General features: G+C 34.5%; 1 long non-coding RNA gene across 1 annotated transcript in view; it reads left to right on the forward strand.

Moving 5' to 3' along the window:
- Positions 1 to 24148, forward strand: part of LOC120588978 (uncharacterized) — an 83185-nt gene that overhangs the window by 35116 nt on the left and 23921 nt on the right. The gene's annotated exons all lie outside the window — the stretch shown is intronic.

Genomic DNA, 24148 nt, shown 5'->3' on the forward strand with positions numbered 1-24148 from the left:
TTCTTTTAACAAAAATTATTTTAGCATGTTGAGGGGTGGGAAGCAACACATCATGTATTTCCTTTTGCATGCCACTATTTCAACATTCTAGGGTATTTCTGAACCTAGGATTAAGTACCCTTGTGTCAAACAACTGATCCAATATGTAATATCGTATTAAAAATAAATAATAAGCATCCGTGTCTTCATATTGAAGTTTAAATTTACCACACACATTTACTCAGCACAACACAGTTGTACCCTAAACTCTTTCAGTATTTACAAACATTTTGACATGACTCTCTTAATCTAGCAGCAAATCTTGTTAGCTATACCTTAAAAATATAATCAAAATCAACTGCCGCACATAGTTTTCAGTGCGCCCCCTTGTGGTTCAGACTGTCATCATCTGGACTATTTCAACAGTTTCTGCTCTCCCCATAGTCTATTGAATGATCCTTTTAAAGAGCAGCTCAGTAAGATTACAATCGCATCAATCCTGACCTTAAAATCCTCCAGTGGTTGCCCTTCTCACTCAGAGTGGAAAATAGTCCTCAGCATGGCACACAGGGTCTTACATCACTTCGCTCCTGGCTAACTTCGCCACCGTCTGCCATTCTCCCTGCCAACACTCTGCTTTTTTATTTTCCATTTAGTGTAACTTTTATGCTCTTGTCCTGAGGACTTTGTACCTGTGCTTCCCCTACCTAGAATACTGCTCCCTTCAGATATCAAATGATTAGTTCCCTCTCTTCCTGCAAATCTTTGCTCAAAATTCACTTTTTCAGTCTGAAATTGAAACACCATAACATTCTCTATCCTTTTATCTGGCTTTCCTTTTATTCTCAGCATTTATTATCATCTAATATAATATTGCACAGTTTATGTGTATATATACATGCATATATAAATATAAAAATAAATAAAATTATCATTTGCCTACCTTCACTGAAATAAAAGTTATATAAGGCGGAGACTTTTTAGTTTTGTTCACCAGTACCTAGAACACCGCCAAGGACATTGTTAGTATTTAGAAAATATTTGTTGAATAAATAAATGAGTGGCTGAATAAACTCTTTTAGAAGAGATGAGTCAGGGCTTTATTCTCAAGGTACTTTCCTGGTCCTTCGTATGGCTATTTTTGTGCTTATATAACTTGACAGTTATTTCAACAAGTGAAGTTGAAAGTGTTCTATCGGTATGGTTCCTTCACAAGTCCTGTTGTAATAGAGTGCCCCTTAAGCACAGGAAATCAGTGGCCTTCCTTCTTCTCTCCCTCCTTTCTCCCTCCCTCTATCCCTCCCTCCCTTCAGTCTTTTCTTCTTTTTTATTTTCTTCTTTTCTATTCAGTCACTAAGGGAGCTTTAGCTCCTGGGATTTTCTGGTCAATATGGCTAGGACTGTCTTGGGAATGTTTCTTTGTACTTAGCGCTGAAGTATTTCAAGTTTTTAGTACGGTATAGACATGAGTGATAACCTAGGATGCTGCTACCTAAGCACCGTGAGATGCTTTAGATCCCTCATAGTTCATCAATGCTTTTGAAACTGTGAAGGAAGCCAGTGGGTCAAGTTTTGGTTTGGCTTAAACCTTTGATCAAGCAAACAGGAGAGAATTACCAGATAGCAAACACATGAGGGAATAATTCATGGATGTAAGAACTATGGCTGGGGCATGGTTCCTCCAAAACCTGTTGCATTCTAAATTAGCACACAGGAATTTAGCAAGATAGAACATTTTTAGGTAAGACCATTGGATCTTGAGTTGTGAAGCATCTGCATGATTAGGAAAGCTCAAACTCCACCCCAATCAGCATAATCAATAGCTTGAATACAAGCTTTGTGGTTACAGCAGTATAAATTGCAGCCTCTGGTCCTAGGCTGGAGCGCCAGTCCCTTTGGGTGATGAGGGTATAGGGCTTGCAGTGGTGGTTATATGATGTGGCTTCCAGCCATGATCTGCTGCTTCAGCTTTCTATCAGGAATGACTGCCTTAAGCACTTAGCCTTATCAGATTTCCATTGATCGGTGGGTCTTATTTCCTAAATTGCTCTGTTCTGCAGGAGACCATCTCATTCTCCTCTGAGCACCTAGGCTATGGGGGTCAGTCTTGGGCAATTTAATCCTTAGATCTCACTTTGTTTAGTCACTTTTTTTTCTTATTTACTCTCATCAATTTAATTAGCTGAGAGTAATTAGGAAGCTTATTTGGCTATTAATATTGACAGAGGTTCCATAATGGCATCTCATCATAAATCAGGTATTATTGAGCCTGTGCTTTGTGGTATCATAGTTTCTAAACATACTGAGAGTCTCTCCATTCTGTTTTTATTCTCTGATCTCTGGATCCTTATGTTTTCACTTAACACGTGTAAGTAGAAAGTTCACTAGGTGTGAGGCACTCCTTTAAGTGTTTTATAGTTACTGACTCATTCATCTCTGATAATACCTCTATGATATGCATCCTATCATCATTCTCATTTGGCAAATAGAAAAACCAAAAACAGAGCTGAAGCAACCCCCTTGGTTCCACATCTAATAAGTCCATAAGTTGAGCTGATTAGTTGTACCCATAGCCCCTGGTCTACTATTTTATCAATATTTCACTTATTACTTATATCTAAAATATTCAGTATTTTTAATTCTAACAATTGTCCCTGTTTTTTGAGAATGGTAAATTTTCTACAAATTTCTCTGTAGATAATCGTGATTCTTTTCTTAAATTTCCCATTCAAATTTGTTTTTGTGAACTTACATATGGATTCCCAGATTCGAAAAAAAAAATATTTCATTTTCCCAATGTGAAAAGATTATGTTTCTCTTAGCTTAGTACAGTGCCTAAAAACTTTGAAGTAAGATAAATATTTTACCGGCACAATAATACCACAGTAGCTTTAAAAAAATCCTTCTAAAATATGATATCTAGTTAAGAATATTTGGCAAAATGCCACTGAAATGTATACATTTGATATTAATATCTACTATTGTTATGTAGAACTTTCTAAATATGAAACCCATTTAGCATTTCTAAAAAGGTAGAATTGCATATATTAACATTTATTTCATTTTTAACTAATTTCTATTTCAGCACTGAATATGCACAGACCTGTTTTGACTGTCATTGTTTTCAAAGATAAATTCAGTCATCCAATGTAGTATTTTACCAGCTTTGATAAGAAAGTTAAATGTTCACCTCTCGTCACTGATCTTTCCTTGACTGGAGTTTATCAAGAGTTTCTTCTATACTCAGATTTATAGTTCATGCAAAGTGACTTTGTAATAATCACATTGAAATATATCTGGATCTAAATTATAATTTTAACATTTTTGACTTCTGAAAGTGAAGATAAAGGAAATAAATGGGTTTAATATATAGCTATTTAGAATTAATATATATTTTCTATTGAGATGAAGGGTTATAATAACTGTTACAGGAAAAACCTTATTTGACCCATTATTTCATATCAATAAAAAAAGCAACATTATTCTTTTAACAAAAAAGATTCTTCAGCGGAGGAATCAGGCTAGGCTTTTGAAAAGGATACCCACCCTTTTTGTTTAAACACAATCATTCTCTACTTTAAATGGTAACATCATTCAATGCCGAATTTCTAACTTTCTATCAGGAAATAAATCAGAAATTTCCAAGGCTCTCCAGCCCAGACTCTCTCTACAATCATCTAGATGGTTATATTGCAAATTTCTAAAAGTCCTCCCCCAAAAATCATTTAAAATAACTCAATTATAAATAACTTTAAAGAAAGTTTTAAAATCAGGTAGAATAATAGATTAAAATCTGCCCCGAATGTGACCAACAGGGAAGAATTCTTTGGTCTTGACTCCTTCAGTAGGAGTTGGCTATTTTAACTCGAATACTGTGAGGCTGGCAACTTTATTTCATCTCTCAGCATTTTAGAGCTTTTCTTTCTTTCCCTCAAGAGTAGCTCAACTTTCTTACTCAAGCACTATGCCCCCTAAAATACTCCCCTACATACAATTTCAATGGTTGCTTTATCTTTCCCCCTTCCCCTGCATTTCAATAAAAACAGCGTTGTTGTTTTTTTCCCTGCAATGACTGTGAAATTTAAAAAAAAATCTCTAAATTCATTCTTTTTTTTTTTTTTTTGACAAAGTAGTTTTTGAAATCCTAATATGTACGAAACATGGTTTAAATGCTGTGCCTTCTTTGACAAAACCTATATCTGGGATAGAAAAGCACACCGACCATAGGAAATGATAAATTGTAAGATCTTTAAAATCAAGGATCGTAATTACTCCTACTTTTATATATCTGCCCTCATCTACATCTTCTTCAGAGAGAATATGGCAGACAAGGTATACCGAATAAATATTGTTAACTGAGTACAAATCATCCTATAATATTATGAACATACCACTTCATAGCTTCTTCATATTAAGTAGTTGATTGTTTATTTGGGAAGGAATACCTCAGGGACAGTCATAGTATATATTTTCACAATGATAAACTCATCCACACCCTGATAAATAATAAGTACTGAATATTTTTAAATAAAAAGTAAACCGTAATTTAAAATATGAACACTTGTATGAAGAAAGGCATAAAAGACGTATAGGCAAACCCAGATGCATACCTCATTCTTCTCAGTGTGTATAGTTTTAATGAACAAGTGATCAGTGTTTGGGCTAGATACAGGTACATGTGATGTCTTGTTCGCTATTCAACATAACAGAATATGATAGATATTGCAATATTAATTTCAAAATTGTAAGGAAACTTTTGTATATTGCCAAAAATAGAGAGAAAGCTGAGTTTTGGATCTTTGTCACCAGAGCCCAGTTCCTGTTCTCCTCGCATTTTCTTCCAGTTATTTCAAGAACATTGAATAAAAGCACCTTTGTTTCTAAAAATGTGGTGAGTTTCTTTAGGCTCTTCATTGAAGAATGGGTAAGAAGAGAACAGAAAGGAACATTATTATGTATTCTCCTACAGCAGACCCAGGCAAGTGAGCTGCAGTTGCAGACCTGAGACAACAGTGCCCTAGATTTAGTGATTTAGTGCAAAACAGAACAACTCATCAAGAAAATAATATAGTGAGAGTATGCGATGAGGAATTCTGACTCTCATGATTCTTTCACTACCTAAAAGCTATGATTACTTTCTCAAATGCTAAGCCGGTAATCTATAAAAACTAAGATAAGGGACTAAAGCCTAAACTCCTCAAATGTGACACATTTTCGGGTATTTCCAATTATTCTGTGATCTTAACCACTTCCTATTCTGAATTTCAAAATCTTGGATTAAGGCTTAACAAGAGACCATACCCCACCATGAGGAACTTCAGCAGTCCATTCTTTTTTTGTTGTTGTTATTTTGAGAACATTTGTACAATGTCATTTACAGATGTTTCTGATGTGCTACTTTTGACCACTTGGTATTTGTTAGGACAGCTGGAAACATCTGAAAAAATGCTCAGTCATGTGTCTATCCCTCTTGATGGTGGGAAGATCCAAAGAGTTGAAAGTTGGAAGAGCTCATGCATCTAAATTAATAAAATTAGGTCTGAAAAAGATTATGCTCGGGAGTCTAATTTTGGACAATGTTTAGTACTATATATGTGCCTTCCCTCTTAGGAGATTATATGACGAGGCTGAGTGAAACAGAAGTGGAAGATAAATATGAGGGGAGAATTATAACCACACAAAAAGTTCGGCAGCTGAACCAGCTTGCTAGAAAGCTGATAAATGACAATCAACAGAGTTATTCACGGCTGAGTTTCAACAAAGCTCTAACAGGAATAATTTATGGATAATAAATCTGATCTTGATTCTGTAAAGAGTTTATGGATAAGTTGATTCTTCTAGGAGGCTTTTAAAGGAAGAAACCTCACATAAAAGTCAATTTGCTGCTGTATAACACAATCACTCACAAAGAACATATTTTCTTTTCTTTGGAGAAGCCGATGGCAAAATCTGGCCAAGAGCTTACATTCCTAGCCTGCAATTGTGGCTAAAGAAAACCTGGCAACTGCAAAGGGAATGTATTTTATAATTTTATGCAAGGAAGATAGAGAAAAGAAGAAAGGGGAAATTCAAGAGAACAAAGGAAAAGTAAAGAGGTAGACTATTATAAAGATGATGCAGAAATGGAGAGAGAAAGAATGGGCATTTCATTTTAATTTGGAGAAGATAGAGCTAAGTTTTTAAAGTATCATGTATTTGACAGCTATGAATATACTTCTCTATATGTTTGATTTTGTTCCTTTATTAAAGAAATAAGAAAGAACATTACTAACAGATCTCCAAGTTTCTTAATAGCATCACATTAAACAAAGAAAGCGAAGGTTTTATGTGCAAGTCTTTCTTCTGTTGAGTTCCGCAGAACTAAAACAGGAATTCGTTCAGCTAATTCTCCAGAATAAATGTACAGATACTTTGTTGATGTCATCTTTAAATTATTTTAAATAAAGAATTTTTTATCTTCTGGGTCAGCTAACTAATTGTATCACAACGGACATAATATGTTAATCTTGGAATTGAGGGTACTTACAACTATTAAAGAATTATGTACCTCTTTCTGTCATTCGTGTATTCATTCATACATTCATTCATTCTATAAATATTTGATCACTCACTATATGCTAGACATTGTTCTAAGTATAAGATACAGTGTGGATAAAAATAGAAATAGTAGTAAAATAGTATTTTTATTAGTAAAAAAGGTAAATAAAAATAGAAATTTCTGGCTTCATATATTTACATTCCAGTATGATGTCATTTTTATACTAGAATGTAAGAGACTGCTTTCGGTTTAGGGTTTCAAAAACATATTTAAGTCAACATTCCTTACAATAAGACTAAACTACAGATTATCAACTAACAGTTGATTACTTCCTCCAATATAGAAACACAGCTTATTTCCAATCACGAATTTATATAACTCCTTCTATTGGTATCTATCAAATCATTACTTATATTTCTCCTGAGATAAGCATGTACTCTCTATTAAGACATTAGTCTATAAGTCTCAAATCATTGAAGCATTCAGGAATTTCTCTTTTCTTACTTTATAAAAGAAAATAATCACTTTTTAGAAATAATATCATGCTTTCTTTCCTTTTTTTGAATGCAGTACTTGTCATTTTCAGAAGCTACTGGACTCTGAATAATTGCCAGCAGGAGAAGGGCTTGCTAGATTTTAGAAAACTGGCACTGGAACTTTCCAAAATCACAGCAAAGAAAAGAATAGGTAATCATCTAGGATATGTAACTTTATAGAAGGATGTTAACTGTATTTTCAGAGGAAAACTCACAATGTGAAAGTTTCCATGGGAATCAGAGGGCTTTGTAGCTCTCAACCGAGCAGATAAGGGTTGTTCCCCCTTTCTTTTCTCTCTCTCGAAAGAGTATCATTGTTTTCAGATTACTGGAGTAATTATTTTTTATTTAAACAACATTTTTTCATTCCTCTAGAAAGACTGAGACAAGCCTCTCAGGGACACTTAGCACCTCCTTAGCATGCTGTTCTTATCTGCAATATAGAATTGATCAGATTTCCCTTTTCACTTCTTTGGGGAGCCTTTTGAGGACTCGGGTAGCCTTTCTCATCTTTGTACCTTCAGTGTCTGACACTGCTCCTAGCACACTGTAGGTACTCAGAATGCAAGTTCTGAATGGATTTAGATTTTGTTTTTTTTTCTTTTGTTTAGTCTACTCAACCTATACCCAGTAGTAGAAACCTTACTTTAGATTTTCTCAGAATCTAAACTTTACTTTAGATTTTCTCAGAATGTTTTGTCAGAGTTTCAGGAAGAAAATTTTAAATTGAATTTCAATATCTATGCAAAAATATGTTTATCCTGTCATTTATATTTCAGTGTTTTTTTCTTACCAACATTATTTTTTTCTCTAGCCTATTTTCATGAATCATAAATTTTGGGGCCAAACTTAGGCTAAAAAAATAAGGAACACATATCTATAGCCAACCTATGGTTGCAATTCAGCCACAACCAATGGAGTTGCATACCAATTAACTCTTTTCCAAATAAATTTATCGTTACTAAAAATGATATGTGACCTAATAGTGTAAACTATTTCTTACACTCATACAAATGTAAGTATTAAACTAAAACCAATTTTTAGGTTTAGCATTATTTATGTTTATGCACTTTTATTTATAATAGTAGCTGTGCGTAACTACTGGCTTACACGTTTCTGAAAATTTAAAAATCAGCTTTCCCCATGAACCAGTTTGAGCCAGCTCCAGCACACCACTGCAAGCATTAAATAAACAATAGGTTAAAGAATGATAGGATTTTTATAATTGTATGATAACATTTTTATAATGCCAGGATAAAGGTTACAGGATTTTTGTAATTATAAGATAAAAGAATCTGAGGCCAAAAGAAATTAATAAGGTAACCAACATTTTTTATAATGCATCACATAATTTTCTGTGATTCTCATCAAACTTTAAGTATTATTACTAGCTCCACTTTTTTTGTGACAAATGCTTATTTAAAGAGCTTAAATAATACAGAAATATAAAAGTAAATGTAAAAATCCTCATCCTAAGTCCTTTCCCCATATCTGTCCTGAGAAATAACAATTCATCCTTCCAAATTTCTCTCTTTTCTATCACTTTTTTTCTTTCTTCTCCATGTTTTTTTTCTTTTAAAATAAGTGTTTCTTTTTTATAGTACAAGTATAATGCAAGTTTATGTAGCCATTTATTTATTTATTCAGTTTCACTATTATAAACGAAGCTGCAAAAATCTTCTCCATTCTACATCAATAGTTGATATAGTCTTTGATACTTTGGGTTGTGTGCAAGATTTTTCATATACAGATAACTTGATGATGAATTAGTCCATGAATTCCTATTTATTTTTGTGATTTTGAATCTTATTACAACATATAATTGATGGTACATACAAAAAGAATGTGCCACCCATCATATGTGTGTCCATTTCTCTATACATATAGTATGTTGACAGTGCATAATACCAGGTTTGTGAGAGCTGATTCTGCATCTCTTCCCAAACCTGTGTACAGTTATGTCACACTGGTAGCTTGAAATATGCCATGCTGAGAACACATAGATCATGGAAACTGACAAACACTACAAATGAGGACATTTTTTTTTCTTGCCTCAGAGAGTCTGTTTGCCAGTGCACCTCTGCCTATATTCTCACCTATACCAGCTATCATCTTATTAAATATTTACTGCACATCGTATATAAATATTATTTGCTTTTTTTCCCATTGAATGGTTTGCACTTTTCTTATGAATTATTAGGGTGAGCCTATTCCATTGCTAAGAAGAGTGAATTGTAGAGAGAGAGAGAGAGAGATTAATTTGGAATACATAAACAGAAGCATCTATGTAGCAGATACAGAATAAATATGTTTATTGTCTTTTCTTTTCTCCCATTTCTTCTTTGTCCAAAGAAAAAGGGAGTTTGTTGTAAAGACAGTCATGGAAATCAGCCCTCATGGCTACTAATTTATACTCCCCATTATTATACCACTTCTCTTTATTTACAAAATTAAATAAAGAACTCATAATTTAGATAAAGTTATAAATTTAATTTGGAATCCCCAAAAGAAATTCTGTAAAAGATTCTCCAACTTACCAGTGCCCCAAAAGAGATCCTTCTTATGAAACTTGGTGATGAGGGTCAGACGTAAGCATCTAGGTTATACCATATCAGTGACACATGGCATCACAGAGACCAAGTAGTCAAATGGTTGACTTAATTTTCTCATATTTTCCTGGTTGTTGTGTCTTACATAACTGTTGCCTAGTCTCAGGTAATATTTTTACCTGTCTGTCTTCTCTTTTGCACATCCCTAGTCCAGGTGAATTTTGATAGTGATATTGTGAGCAGGATTCAGGCTGGTGGTAGAGGGCCCAAATCTGTCCTCAGATGTTGAATAAAGGGGAAATCTTGGCATTTGATAGAAAGTTTTCAATTAAAGCCAGCGGCGCTTCTATTTAGTGGTGCATTTAAAATGTGGCAGTGCTAGAACATTCTTGCTTTCACTGAACTGTTTTCTTAAATCCAAAAGTAACAGAAAAGACCAATTTTTAATTGGTCTTTAAATTCTCGAAGCTTTGTAATTTTCCTCTGTCTCTGAAATTATGCTTTCTCCTACAAGAATCATAGCTTGATTTTCCTGTAAGTTCAGAGTATTGAGGTCTCACAGTTTGCATAGTGTATTTTTTGATTAAGCTGTTTGACTGGTATAGATTTGGACATAAACAGGAAACGTGGCTCAGCAAATTCTCCCCCTCCTCCTCTTTTTCTTTTTTGCTACTTCTCCCCTATTCAGAGAAAAAAGTTGTTTTAAGAAACCAGCGGAGCTCCCTAGATTGTTTTCAACACTCTATTCTTTTCTCTGTGCATTCACTTCCTCCTCAGAGAACACCGCCGTTTTCATTATTTTATTCTGAAGACTCCCAGATTTCCTCAGGAAACTTGCGCTTAAATACAGTATTTCATCATGAACTCACTTCTGCACATTTCTATTTGGATGTTCTTCAATTACATCATATTTATATCTTCATATTCATGCTTAACATTTTACTACTAAAAGTATCACCACTTGCCGTGATCAGAATGTTTGTGTCCCCACAAAATTCTAACATAGAGATCCTAACCCCCAATGTGATGGCATTAGAAGGTGAGGCCTTTGGGAGGTGATTAGGTCATGAATAGGATTAGTGCTCTCTTATCAGAGAAGCTCCAGAGAGATCCCTTTTCCCTTCCACCATATGAAGAAACAGAGGACAGGTGCAAGCTATGAACCAGGAAGAGGACCTTCACCGGAATGTGACCACGGCGACACCTTGATCTTAAACTTTCCAGCCTCCGGAACTGTGAGAAATAAATTTTGTTGTCTATAAACCACCCAGTCTGTAATGTTTTGTTATAGCAGCCTGAACAGACTGAGGCACCTCCTCACTTTATTATGTTAATGATACTGCTTTTTTCAATTACCATGATAACTGATTATTCCCTTCTATAGATTTAGTCACCATATCTGTGACCTTTTCATTTTTTTTCCATTCATCTCTTTCATATTTCTACTACTATGAAAAAACCTTTTATCATCTCAGTTAAACAGCTAGCACAGTCTCCTAGTTGTCCTCCTGTCCTTTGCTTAGACTTGACTTTCACATCGTCACTTACTCACTTGTTCAAAATCACTTCCTGGATTTCTATTATCAGCTACTTTAAGAATAAATTCCCCTGCTTAACTTGGTATGTCCTCAAAAACCTGGCCATGTTATAATTGTTCAACTTATTTCCTTCCTTCCTTCATTGAATTTTAAGTGTAACCTAAGTAAAATCTTCTCTCTAGTCAGAAACCTAGTCTTTTAGTTTGCTTCCTCACATTCATGATCATTCCTAACTCTGGGTTGTCATTTTATTATTATTCTCTCTTAAAATGTCTTTCACTTTCTCTTCTACCTATCCAGGTTTTATCCATTCTTAAAAACTATAGGAGAATCATTACAAAGTTTAAACTAAAATTCATCTAAATTTGAAACATAAGAAATATAAGCTTCAGAAATGTTTAGTGTCTTATTCAAAGTCATACTTCGAAGAAATTGTAAAAATAAAAACAGATCCCAATTCTCTTTTACCTAAGTTTTTTTGTATTACATTGTGTTGCCTAAGTAAACAGTTAATGCTCCCAAATTTCTCAACTAGTTTCCTTTGCTTACTTCAACCGTCTACGTTCCTATAGGCTCATTAATCTAATGCCGCCATTTGCTTTTTTTTTAAAAGAAAAAGAACTGTTTTCTCTATCATGCTAGCTTTCCATTCTAGCTTTAGACTATATGTGAATTTTTAAATGTTTTAGTATATAAGTTATATTTCTTCATCCAGGCATTAATAAACGTGTGAATAAGAGAGGGTCAAGGGCCAACCTTGGAAACACTTTGATTTTTCCATGGGGTGTAAAGAACCTAACAGAACTATTAGTCACTCTTTCATTATTTTATTTATAAGAATATACATACCTAATTTTAAAGATATTTTTTATCTTTCACCACTATTTGTCAATTTACTAAATAACTTTGAAAGAGAAATAAAGGTAATATGGCAGGGCTTGCATTTGGTAAAGCAGCTCATAGTAGTGTCTGGTGATCATTATACTGATACATTCTACTTAGTAGCTTTTAGCAGTATTTCCATTATTATTAAGCTTACTGAGTGTTTGTTGTTTTTGCTTGTTTTTTAAGTTTTGAAATCTGTCTTGTCCTTTTGTCTTAATATTCAGCCAATTTTCACAATCAAAGCACTTGAATTTTAAGTTTAACCTAAGTCTAATGAGAGATTCTGGAATCAACACTGTCCATGATTGAAGGACATTTAAGGATCATCAACTCAATAAGCCAGAGAGTTACTTGACTTGAAAGATTTTTATTGCCTCCCTGCCCCACTGCCCCCCCGCCACCCCACCCAGCACCAGGTCTAATAATGCCTCACACTAGGACTTTAATAATGCATTTGCTTTAATTCTTTAGGCAAAAATACCAGTCTGGATTCTATTTTGTTTGTATATGTGTGACTGTGTGTGTGTTTCTGTGTGTAATTCCTTAATCTGGAAACCTACTCAGATGACTAGATCCTCTTTGTTGGGTGTGATGTGTTAATCTCATGAGTCCTTTTGGGGACTGAAATGCTGTCTTACTCACAAGATGGTGCCAAGATCCCCATTCCTGTCGATGAACTTTTCTGATACTGTTTACTTTCCAGCTGGCCTACCTCTGATTCTCTGCTTCTTATCTATCCCAGGACTTCTCATTATGCTCTCTGTACTTGCTATTATCCTTGCTGAACTTCTCAGACATTTCATGTTTTTCTAGACTGGTACCTATCACTTATCATCGTACTCTCTAGACCCGGGGTTCTGGTTCACTGGCTGGGTCTGGGAGACCTGTCTCAGAAATTCAGACTCCTTTGCTGAGATGCTGTCACTTGCTTTGCTGCTGCCAGATTTTGTGGCTGTTGCCTTGCTGTCTGGAATGTCAGTCTGTCACCTAAGCCCAGACAGCCCGTGACGATTCTCTGTTTGCAAAGATTTCCTCTGAGGCATTGATTGCCTGTGCACAGCTAACTCCTCTGTTTTTGCATTTGGTTTAGTCTTCCACCCTCATGAATCTTTCTAGTTCCTTCATCCCAGCTCTTTGGTTACTCCCAGGATTCTGGTTTCCAAATCCTAGTTTTTATACCTCCCACATGGTTCTGAGAATTAAATAGAGGGTCAGTGTATGTATATATATCCTGCTCTTTAGTACCCCTTTCAAAAGCTACCTTTGTGCAACCTTACTCTTCTGCCATTATAGAGTAGTTATTTATACCTTTTTCATGGGTCTTAAAGCAATTCTGTGTTTTTATGTGTTTGTCTCTTCTATTGGACTGTGTGTTATTCTGGGACAGAAATCACATAGTTTTTCATTCACATAAGCATTTATAAAACACTTGCTACATGTCAGACACTATGTTTGGCAACATTGATTAAAAAGTACACAATTTCATAGTTTTAGTAAACTCAACGTCATAAGATTTTATTACTACTATAAGTAGTTTAGATTTAAATATCCCATAAAAGTTTATTGAATGAATGAATTAATGTTTGCAGAATAATTGACTACGGATTTTAGAGTCTGCTTTCTGAAGAATTATGTAGTCTGGTTCAGGCTTCCTAAGAAATAAATGACACTGATCAGAAACAAAAACTTAGAATAATCTTTGAAATTGCATTAGAGGCCAGGATGGGGCAGAATATTTATTATAAATGACATACAACTCTAAGTCAGAAGCCAACAAACTTTTTTCTGTACTAGGCCAGATCATAAACGTGTTTCGATTGTGGTCCATACAGTTTCTATCAAAACTACTCAACTCTGGTGTTGTAGCTTGAAAGCAGCCACAAACAATACATGAACATATGGATATGGATGTGTTCGGATAACATTTTATTAATGGATACTGAAATCTGAATATTATGTAATTGTCATGTGTCATGAAATATTCTTATTTTGATTTTTTTTCTGAATCATTTAAAAAAAATTTCATGGCTCACAGGCCTTAGAGACCTATGTGGGAGGTGGAATTTGGCCACCGAGCCCCAGTTTAGGCTTCATCTAGGCTTTTCTTCTGTGTCTCTCTAGAATCCTCGTAGTAAAGTTAAACTTGAGTTTCTTAAACACTTTGTAATTTTTGCAATTAAAAGTAAGTTAGGTCCAGTTTATATTTTTAAGATGTTAAGGGAGATGGAAGAGTAGTGGCAATGTCAAATATAAACAAAGAAAAAATGTGACAGCACAATATAAGGGTATGAATACTTACGACGTGTCTGAAGTCAGAGACCTTTATTGGCTTACTTTCTAGATTACTTCCAATCTTTAGATTCAGTGATTCCTCTCATTGGCATTTTAGTAAAGGGGACCCAATATGATTCAGTAAATTATCTTTTTGTGATTGGGTTTGAAAAATCTCTGGATATTGTTTGCATAAAAAGAAGCTACCTGTATTAGCTTAAAGTTGACGTAGTTTTGTTTGATCCCGGAGGCCTGGATCAGCCTTTGTCTTAATTTAGTTCGGTCTATTCTAGTGATAAAAACAACGTTATCTGTCAGCCCCACTTGTGCTAGTTGATCAATTTAATCAATTGGATTATTGATTATATATGAAAATTCAGCAGAATGACCCATGTTTTGATACCCTGTTCAGGTCTATCTTCTTTTCAATGCTTCTCCCTGAGACCACGTTCAATTCCAGGCAGATTGTAAGAAATAGATTTCCTTCAACTAATTTTAAAGGATATGTGATCTGAGGAGAGACTGGTCACAGGTCATTTATTTTCTTTCCTCTTCATCTTCGAATATCTCTTTTTTCTCTTAGTCATGAAGTTTTCCTATTCCAGCAAGTCCTAGATTTATCTCTCCCCTTTCCCAACAGAAGAATGAAGAAGTGACATTAAACAGAGAAGACCGTGGTATTGAACCAAATCAGAGGTTTTTCTGTAAAGGGCCAGATAGTATATTTTAGGCTTTGTAGGCATATAGTCTCTGTTGCAACGGCTCAGCTGCATTGTAGCATAAAAACAGCCATGGATAATGTAAACAAATGAGCATTATCTGTGTTCCAATATATTTACAAAACAATGCAACAGGCAGAATCTGACTCCTAAGCCATAATTTCATAATTTGCTAACTTCTGAAGTAAAGTATATGTTGTAGCTGTTAAATATTTTTATATTCTTTATTCTTAAAATGGAGATATAATATTCTTTGTCTTAAAACAAAATAAAACATATCAAATTAAGTTTTAATTACATATGATTTGTAATGGGACAAAAGCCTTTATATATATATATATATATATATATATATATATATATATATATATATATATATACACACATGAATGAGAGCATGCGCGAGAGAAACTATACTAAAATGGGATAATACCCCTTTAAGCACTTGCACCTGCATCTCATACTTGGGTCACAGAGCCTGCCTGGGCAGTAGACATTTCTGTACATTTTTGCTTTGCAGAAGAGTTTGGAATAAACTGTAGCTTAAAACATTTGCATGAACAGAAGACAGGATGGATCGCACTATAATGTGACAACCGTTTCATTTACAATCTTCACAGACTTGTTTGTTGTTTTCGGCTGGTGCCGTAGCATTTATGCCTTTTCGTACGCTGGCTGAACTCGGCTGCATCTTTCCTCTCTCCAGACTCTAGTTTTGAGCTGATAAAGTCTGCAGATTGATGGCAGATTTACACATGCTGTTTGTCCACCTGGTGCTTATTCAAAACTTTCTCTCAAAGTGGATACTTGACAGCAAATGAGTTTATTCATTTTATTCTAGACAGATCCCCTGATGCTATCTTTCTAATGTCTGTAAATAATTCTTTGGTCTAGCAGCAGTGGAAGCCTAAGGCATTTTTTGTATAATCATTAGCTCCTTTGCAGTCCAGAGCAGTTCTATACTAGAATCAGTCATGGATACTAAGTAAGTGCCTAGCTTGGAAACAGGTACAGATATTGGCTGAGTCTCTATTACATACCAGTTCCTAGATTTAGATTATTTATTATATATCATTTAATCATCCTAAATAATCTCATGAGATAGACAATGTTAACCCCAGGCTAAATGTAAGAAAATAGAGTTACAGAGAATATAATGAAGTTTCCCAAGGCTTCATGTCTAGCAAATGGGCAACATAATAGTATGGTATTGATATGAGCTCAACTTGCACACCAGCATGAAAGGCACCAGAATTCCAGTGCTAGTTGCATTCTTACTAGCGGTTGTGACATTGGCAAGTTACTTTACCTCTTAAAGCCCATTTTTCCATGTGAAAAGTGTAGGGCTGTTCTTTAATCCAGATAATAAGATGTTATATGTAAAGTGCTTAGCAGAGTATTTTGCTGGAGAATATGCTCAATAAATGTTAGTGGTTATTAGTAAAATAATAGATCCAAATGTAAGTCCTATTTCTCATGAATCCATAGCCTGTGATCTTTAACTATGCAAATGTTAGCTCTGTTTTATCTTGACTATTATATTGCTATGCACAGTCATAAAATTTGCAAATCAAAATTGAAAGAACTAAGAAATCCTTAAGTTCAAGGTCCAATTTCAAATGCCTGTACATCCAGGTAGGTAACAATAGATTAAAATGGGCTGGGTGTTGGTACATTGCATATATTCAGTGAGTGGTGGGCACTGGAGCACACGCACTCTATCTAAAAAGTAGGAGCAGCTGCTTAGTTCTAACAAATTGTTGGCAAATAGGAATAGGAAGTTGTCAGATGATACCATTTTTTTTTAAACCAGGCATATTACTGTTAAATTGTACACCTGAAACTTACTGGACTTCATTAACCAATGTCGCCATAAAAACAAACAAACAAAAAACAGGCAGAAATATACACTTTCATGTGAACTATGCCAGTTTTAAGATGTTGGCTCTCAAATTTTAAGAACACCATGAGCAGACAAAATACATCTTCCAAGTGGAGCTGGTGCTCAGGTCATCAGCATGAGGTCTTTGCTAGACCAACCCTGATTTTTGACTATTAAGGAAACTGAAACTAAGAGGGACAGATGACGTGGTAATGTCACATTGGGCATTTGTTGTCATCCCTGGGTCACACATTGAGAAACATGGCAGAATTCAAACTAAAAGCAAGGCCTCTTTTACCTCTTTTACACTTCATTACTGCTATTTTTTCTTTTTTGATTTGGACAGTTTCATTTAGGTAATTCCTCCTCACATCCAGTCAAGAAACTAATATAGTAGAAGATATTTCTTTCTAATATTAGAGTCAAGAATTATCCTAGAATAAGTGACTTCTAACTTTTTCTTGTTTAGTGGTTTTTGGCCTAGGATTTCAAATGCAACAAAACTTATAATATTTAATTTCAACATTTTATTCCTAAATTTAGAAGATTTCCACATTTATAAAATATAAATTCTGTTGTTTTTTTATTTGAAATGAAGTTTCAAGAGAAATAATGAGGATTATGCTTTATAACATTGCTATGATACTGCAACTCTCTAAAATAATCATTAAAATAATGTTCAAGTTGGATCGAATACTTGTTTAAGCCAATAAGAGAAATAGGATATAGAGACAGGTATGGAGCTCCCATGAAAGCCCCAGCCAGACAATTGCTAAATACTTTATAAGCATTATCAGGTTTTTTTCTTTTAAAAGATTTATAAAGGTCGATGAGGAGAGATGCCTCAGGACCTAGGCACTCATACCACGTAACAAAGATTCCAGTTAGTAAATGGTGAGGCCGAAAGTAAAACTGAAGTCTATTGGTTATTAAGCCTTGAAGTTATAAATTTGTATGGCAATCAGGAACCTAAAGTTGGGCTCCTATTAAGTGAAGAGAAAGAGAACAGGATAAAGCTATAATATAACATCACAAAATTCTGTCTCTTTCCTCTAAATCTTGATTTTTGACCCTGCTTGTCTTCCTGGACATGGGCTCTTTGAAACATTGATGATTTTCCTGGTCTCTGCTTTCATGGCTAGAATTCCATAGTCAAACAGCTTCCTGCATATTCACCACTCTTTTGAATATCACACCTGTCATTACATATCAGACTTCTCTAGATTCCCTAGGCTCATGGGCATATCTCCTCCAACTTCTTTTATTCTGGTGTCTCCCAACACCTCCCAGGGATTCTATTCCCATGGATTCCATTTCCCCTGGTGGTATGCCATCACCCTGATAGTCACCACTACCCTGGAAAATTATCTGCTTCATCCCTAAATAAGAGAAGGAAAAAGAAAACCTTAAGAAAATAACTCGTTCTGTCCGTGTACTGATACTTGCTCCTTCTCCTTCTTACATCACCACCTTTTCTTGCCATATCATGGAAATTTATGTAGAGGAAGAAGTTGATTGAGTACCACTAGCTTTATTTTCAGTGACCCATTGCTCTAGAATAGCAGGGCCTATTTGGGCAAAATTTCTGAACTCTGAAGAAAGCCTCATCATGATATAGGCTCTAGAAAATGGAGCATCTTCTGTAGGACTCTCCAGTGGATTGTGTTACATAAATATAATGCCTTTCTTAGCATGTTTGCTGAGTATGGTCCTGCTTCAGTACTTTGGTTATTATCTCTGTCTGGCAAACTCTCAGATTCACACTTTAACTGGCTGCCAATTTTTCATTAAGAGCTATTCCTCAAAGAGACATTTTCTCATCCCATCATTTAAACGCAACAAAATCATGTTTTATCGTATTATCCTGTTTTATTCTTTCTTGGCACTTATCATTATTTGGATATATATTTTATTTCGTTTATATATTGGTGTGCACATTGAATCTATCTCGCTGTCTGTCTATCTGTCTATCTATGATGAATTTTCAAAGACAGAAGTACACACATATATCTAGAGATAGAGATTATGCAAATAGAGAAAACATCAACAATTAGTAAATCTAGTGAAGTCATGTTACAAGTGTTTATTTTACAATTCTTGCAACCTTTCCATATATTTGAATATTTACAAACTAAAAATTTGAAAAGAGATACATTTTTTAAATTCCCGATATAAAATAAGTAGTTAAAATTTTGTCTGAAGTTTACTTTTCAATTTTTATATTTACGGTATCTGTTTTTTGACTTGAAAATGATTAAGAATATTTTCCTTCATATAATAACATTTAATTTTGTGCCCAACATTAAAATGACAAGGTAAAAAGCAACAACGTTTGTAAAAAGCTGCCTATGACTCCCACTTACTAACTTATCTCCATTTTGGCCCCTTTCTTTAAATTTTATAGATACACTTGAATTGTTAAAAATTCTCCCATTCAGTCTAAAGGTGTTGAGATTTGATCAAGTTTATGAAAACTCTTTTCTTCTGAATTATTATAACACATAAATGAAGAGTGTCATCACCAAGGGCAGTTATTTACAAGAAGCTAAAATAAAATTTCTATCTCTAAATTTCTGTACTCTAACATAATTCAATTCAATAAACTTGGAAACTGTGGTAGACAGGTATTAAATAACTAAGAACAATAAAACGAAAATGCATCTCACCTTTCTTGTGTTTTTATGACCATCTTTCAGCAATAGAGATAATATAATATTTGCCTTTAGGTCTTAATGTTCAAGTACATAGAAATAATTTTGAAGATTGCTAGCTTTGTATGCTGGTAGGTAATTATTGATTAGCAGCTTTGCTCATTACAGAAAAACCAATTATCTATTATAGTGACTTAAAACAATAAAATAATAAAGGGGCAGTTAATAATGTGTGGTCATGCATTTCACAAGAAGTTATAGTTGGAACTGTGAAAAAGCACATACCGTTATTTTACTCCATACCATTATTTTTTAACCAAGAAAAAATTGCACTGAAATGTATTTTCATTACTGATGTTTGGCTAGATCCACTAGTCTTGCTCCTAAGTATAATTTAACACTTTTCAACGAGTTGTTTCACACAAGAGAACTTGGGAAATAGGAGATGGTCCCACAAATGCTCTTTTACTTTGTCAATTTCACTTGATTTATTCCATGAAAATCAAAGATTAAAAGTCACAGGTTCATACCTTACTAATCATGTTTACAGCATATGAAATTTTGTGTGATATTTTATAAAAAAAGATTTAGGGAGTTTTTTATGAATTCTGGTATAAAAATCATTATAATGCTATTTACAAATTAGTTAAAGTTAATAGTAACAAGAGAATACATGGTTGATGAAGATATCTTACTGATAGTTGTACCTCTTCAAGGTTCTTCTTAATTAACCAGAAATAGTAAGTACTGCACTGTCGCTTTCATTTTCTTTTGGCTCATTCAATCTCTCTATATCTATTCATTATTCCTATATGTCACTGAAGACAAACTCTTCTTTTATCTGTGAATTCTTGCCTTCCTGAACAAATTCCTCTTTCTTTTTCTGAACTATTACTATCCATTGCTGGAGAGTTATTCTATCATAAATTTAGGGAGCATATACATTTATTCAATGTTATATTTTGCTTAACAGTGGTCAGTGTTATATTTCCCTTAATAGTGATATATTTAACTAAAGATTAATGCCACGCTTTGGGTATTTGTTGGAGATAAAAATATCAACTAGTATTTATAAGACACATTATTACTTAACATTAGCTCAGCTGCTCCTCACTATGACCTTGAAAAATGGGTATTTTGAACCCAATTTTATATATTAAAACAAAACAAAACAAAACAAAAACTGGCATTTCGGAGATAAAGCAAACTGCTTAAACTCAGTGGCCTGGTATGCAGTGTAGTTAGAATTTGAAACCAGATCCTTTGACTCCAAGCTCCATACTCTTTTTAACTGAACAAGCTGCCTCTCAAAATACAAAATAAAACATGGAACAATTTTTTGATAAACTACAAACTCCTTTTCTGAAAATAGCATCAAGACATGGAGAGGAACAGTTGAATAGCTTTTGGCAGCCTCAAAAATCAAAACTGTAACCCCTAACTCTCCTGTGCCTTTACAGGACAATCTGAATCAGGAAATTGGAAGAGTTTTGTTTACAGAATTGTAGAGACTGGGGTGTGGAAGCCATAATATTGTTAACTGGAGAAAAGAAGTATACTTCACTAGGGCCCCTATGTGACCATGTGGAGATAAATCAAAGGAAGGCACATGCCCCTGGTGGTTTTAAATAAGTCAAGGCAAGAAATGAAAAAAAAAAAAAAGTCAATTTATTGATAGTAGCAGGTGAGAGCTAGAAATGTGAAGAAACAGATTGGAAAATAGAGCTAAGAGAGAGAAAAAGTAAGACTAACTGAATGATCAGAGCTATGTTATTCTGCTGAGTTACTCCAAGAGCCACTTGAGTTCACAGATGAAATAGACCAAGTGAGTGGCAGCAAACCAGGAAAACAAGGGCTCTAACATTACGAAAGGGAGCAAGGGTGCTCCTGAAATCTCCAACACCAGTCAGTATCAGAAAGATCAAATTATTAAAGCTGAGGATGGAGGGAACATTTGAATGGTTAGTAATAGTATTAACATACCCATAATTCAGTATAAATTTTAAGCCAGGAAATAGGTGTGAATATTCCACATCTGGCCTTCAAGGCAGCATCACCTCTAACGGCCTTTCCCATACGGTTTCCTAAAGGCAAATTATGACTCCTACTTAATACTCAGTGACTTACCTTAGACTCTGTCCTTTATTGTTTTCAGTCTTCTTTGATTGTGTTTTTACTTCTCAAACATTTTATAATCTCCAAATAATTATAAACCAATACTATTGTAAAATGAAATAAAAGGAAATTACAAGGAAAATGACCAAGTCTTTGAATATCATAGCAGTATCTGATTGCTATACAGGTTTCTACGTGCTAACTTAGTTACTGTTCTTTGTTTGTCCCAGTCTTGTAAGTTTGTGGACAGGTGATTATTTAGGGACCACTTTGAGAAGCATTGGTTGTCTTTACCCTTTTACTCTATTATAATTCGATGTTGGGACATAATCTTTGTATATTTTATTAGCATTTTAGACGTAAAATTCAATCGTTTTATTTTTTACGAATCTCAGTGTTCTTAAACCGTTTGTAAGATAATGTTAAAGGGGTTCAGGATATCTCTAAATTAGTTTGCTTTTTCTAAGAGAAAGAATTAGAAAATGTCAGCTGCGTGGGCCTAAATCTCACTACTCCTTCCCCGCTGCTCTCAGGCTTACGAATCAATATGTGGAGTAAAAAGCATTGCTCTTCTGGTTGAAAAGTTCTACGGAGTCTCTGACTAGCTTCTATATGTCTTAGACAAATCAGTTTAAAATATTGTGAATTCATCTTTCCCCAAATAGGGATCAAGATCAGTTTGCAACAGTGGATGCAAACTGAGAAAGCCCTGAGAGAATGATGCTATAAATTAAAATGTTCTGAGCTGTTCATGCTTCCTGTGCATATATGTATACACACACACACACACACACACACACACACACACACACACGTCTGACTCTCTTCCTCTAGAATTCCTCTCCTTTTTGGAATGCATGTATTGGTTCGGTTCCCCAAAGATTGCACGTTTGCACACAAGGCCAATTTCTAATATATCATTCATGCTTTTTTTAGTATTTATGTTATGTGACATCATTATGCCAATACTAGAGTTTCTCCTACACTTGGCCCTTATCCAAACAATCCCAGTATTAGCAGAAAATTAAGAAGCTACTGATGAGGATTTTGCACCTTTTTTTGACAAATAAATGGAGTAGTAAGAATGAAATAATACTGAGTTAACACATACATAACATTTTGTATAGGCCAGAAACTGTTCTAAATGTATTATGTGTATTAACACATTTGCCCACTTAACAACACTATGAAGTACACACTATTATTTTCCCCACTTTCTGTGGCACTGGCTTTACTATTTTGTTAGGGTGAACCACCAGTGGAGGCTTTGAGGATTAGGGTAGAGTCTCCTCCTGCAGATTCTATTCCCCTAGTTAAATCAATGCAATTGGAATCTATGAAAAATAATAAAGAAACCTGAGATGCCGTGGTAAATTAGACCAAGTAAATGATTCAGCCACATTCATAAAGCAGGCTGAGCATTTTCACAATTCCACTTCACCAGGCAGAACTTTTAGAGGCAGCAGGCCAAGGGATCTTTTTTCCTATTGCATCTCTCATCCTGTTAATCTTATTCAAAAGCGATTTTTTTTTAAACATTAAAAACATCCACTGTTAGCTGGATATTTGCAGATTCCCTAGTGTTTAAAACATTTAAACAGTATCTAGATGGTTTTCTCCTTTCACTTTAAACCCACTTGTACTCATCTGAAAACTCTAGCTTTTATTATCAAAACTGCTATTCTCACCTTTGCCCCTTTCAAGCATGGTGTGTGCTCCTAGCCGCCAGCATGTCAGTGATGAAGGGGAACCAGGATGATGGTGCAACGAAGGAGTATGTATTGATGATGCGTTATATTAGCTATAATTTCTTCATTGCAACAGTTTCCCAAAGCCTTCTTTATTGCACTGCCATTGTCCATCACTGTAACCACCTGCAACCTGAAATATGTTGTTATGGTGGCATTATCAGGAGTAAAAGCTGGAAATGAGAATTTTGCCTCCACTTCAGGTTTATTTTTTTTTTATTTTTTATTTTTTTATTGTTGTTGTTGTTGTTGTTGTTTCTAATTTTATTCTGCATCATTTTTTAGACCTTGTATTTTTTCAGGTTCCTCTGGCTATGTAGTTCATACTTAGAGAAATCCGAGATCTCATTTTAAGCTGCTTCTTACAGAGTTATAGGCACAAAAACATCTTAATAGCTAAATGAAAACCAGAAATGGGCCTGAGTACTCCTGTCTATTTCTTTGTTTTTCACGGCTCTGCGTTATAATGATGCCGATTATTGCTAAACTGACGAACCCCAGATTCCTGAGAATAATTTTAAGTAACTGTGATAATATCGACCCTATAAGAATATGTAATATTGCTGGACACAAAAAGAGGTGTGGTTGTTTGTACAAGCATGATATATTTTTTTATTTATGGTCCTCTGGAGAATCTTGCCATTCTCCACCCCTTTTTATTTTACTTTATCTGTAGTACCATAATTTCAGAAGAAGAGAATAAGCTATACCCCACTGTCTGCATATTTTTATTGAAT

The sequence above is a fragment of the Pteropus medius genome, unplaced genomic scaffold, assembly GCF_902729225.1.
Source record: "Pteropus medius unplaced genomic scaffold, Ma_sr-lr_union100, whole genome shotgun sequence".
Lineage (NCBI taxonomy): Eukaryota > Metazoa > Chordata > Mammalia > Chiroptera > Pteropodidae > Pteropus > Pteropus medius.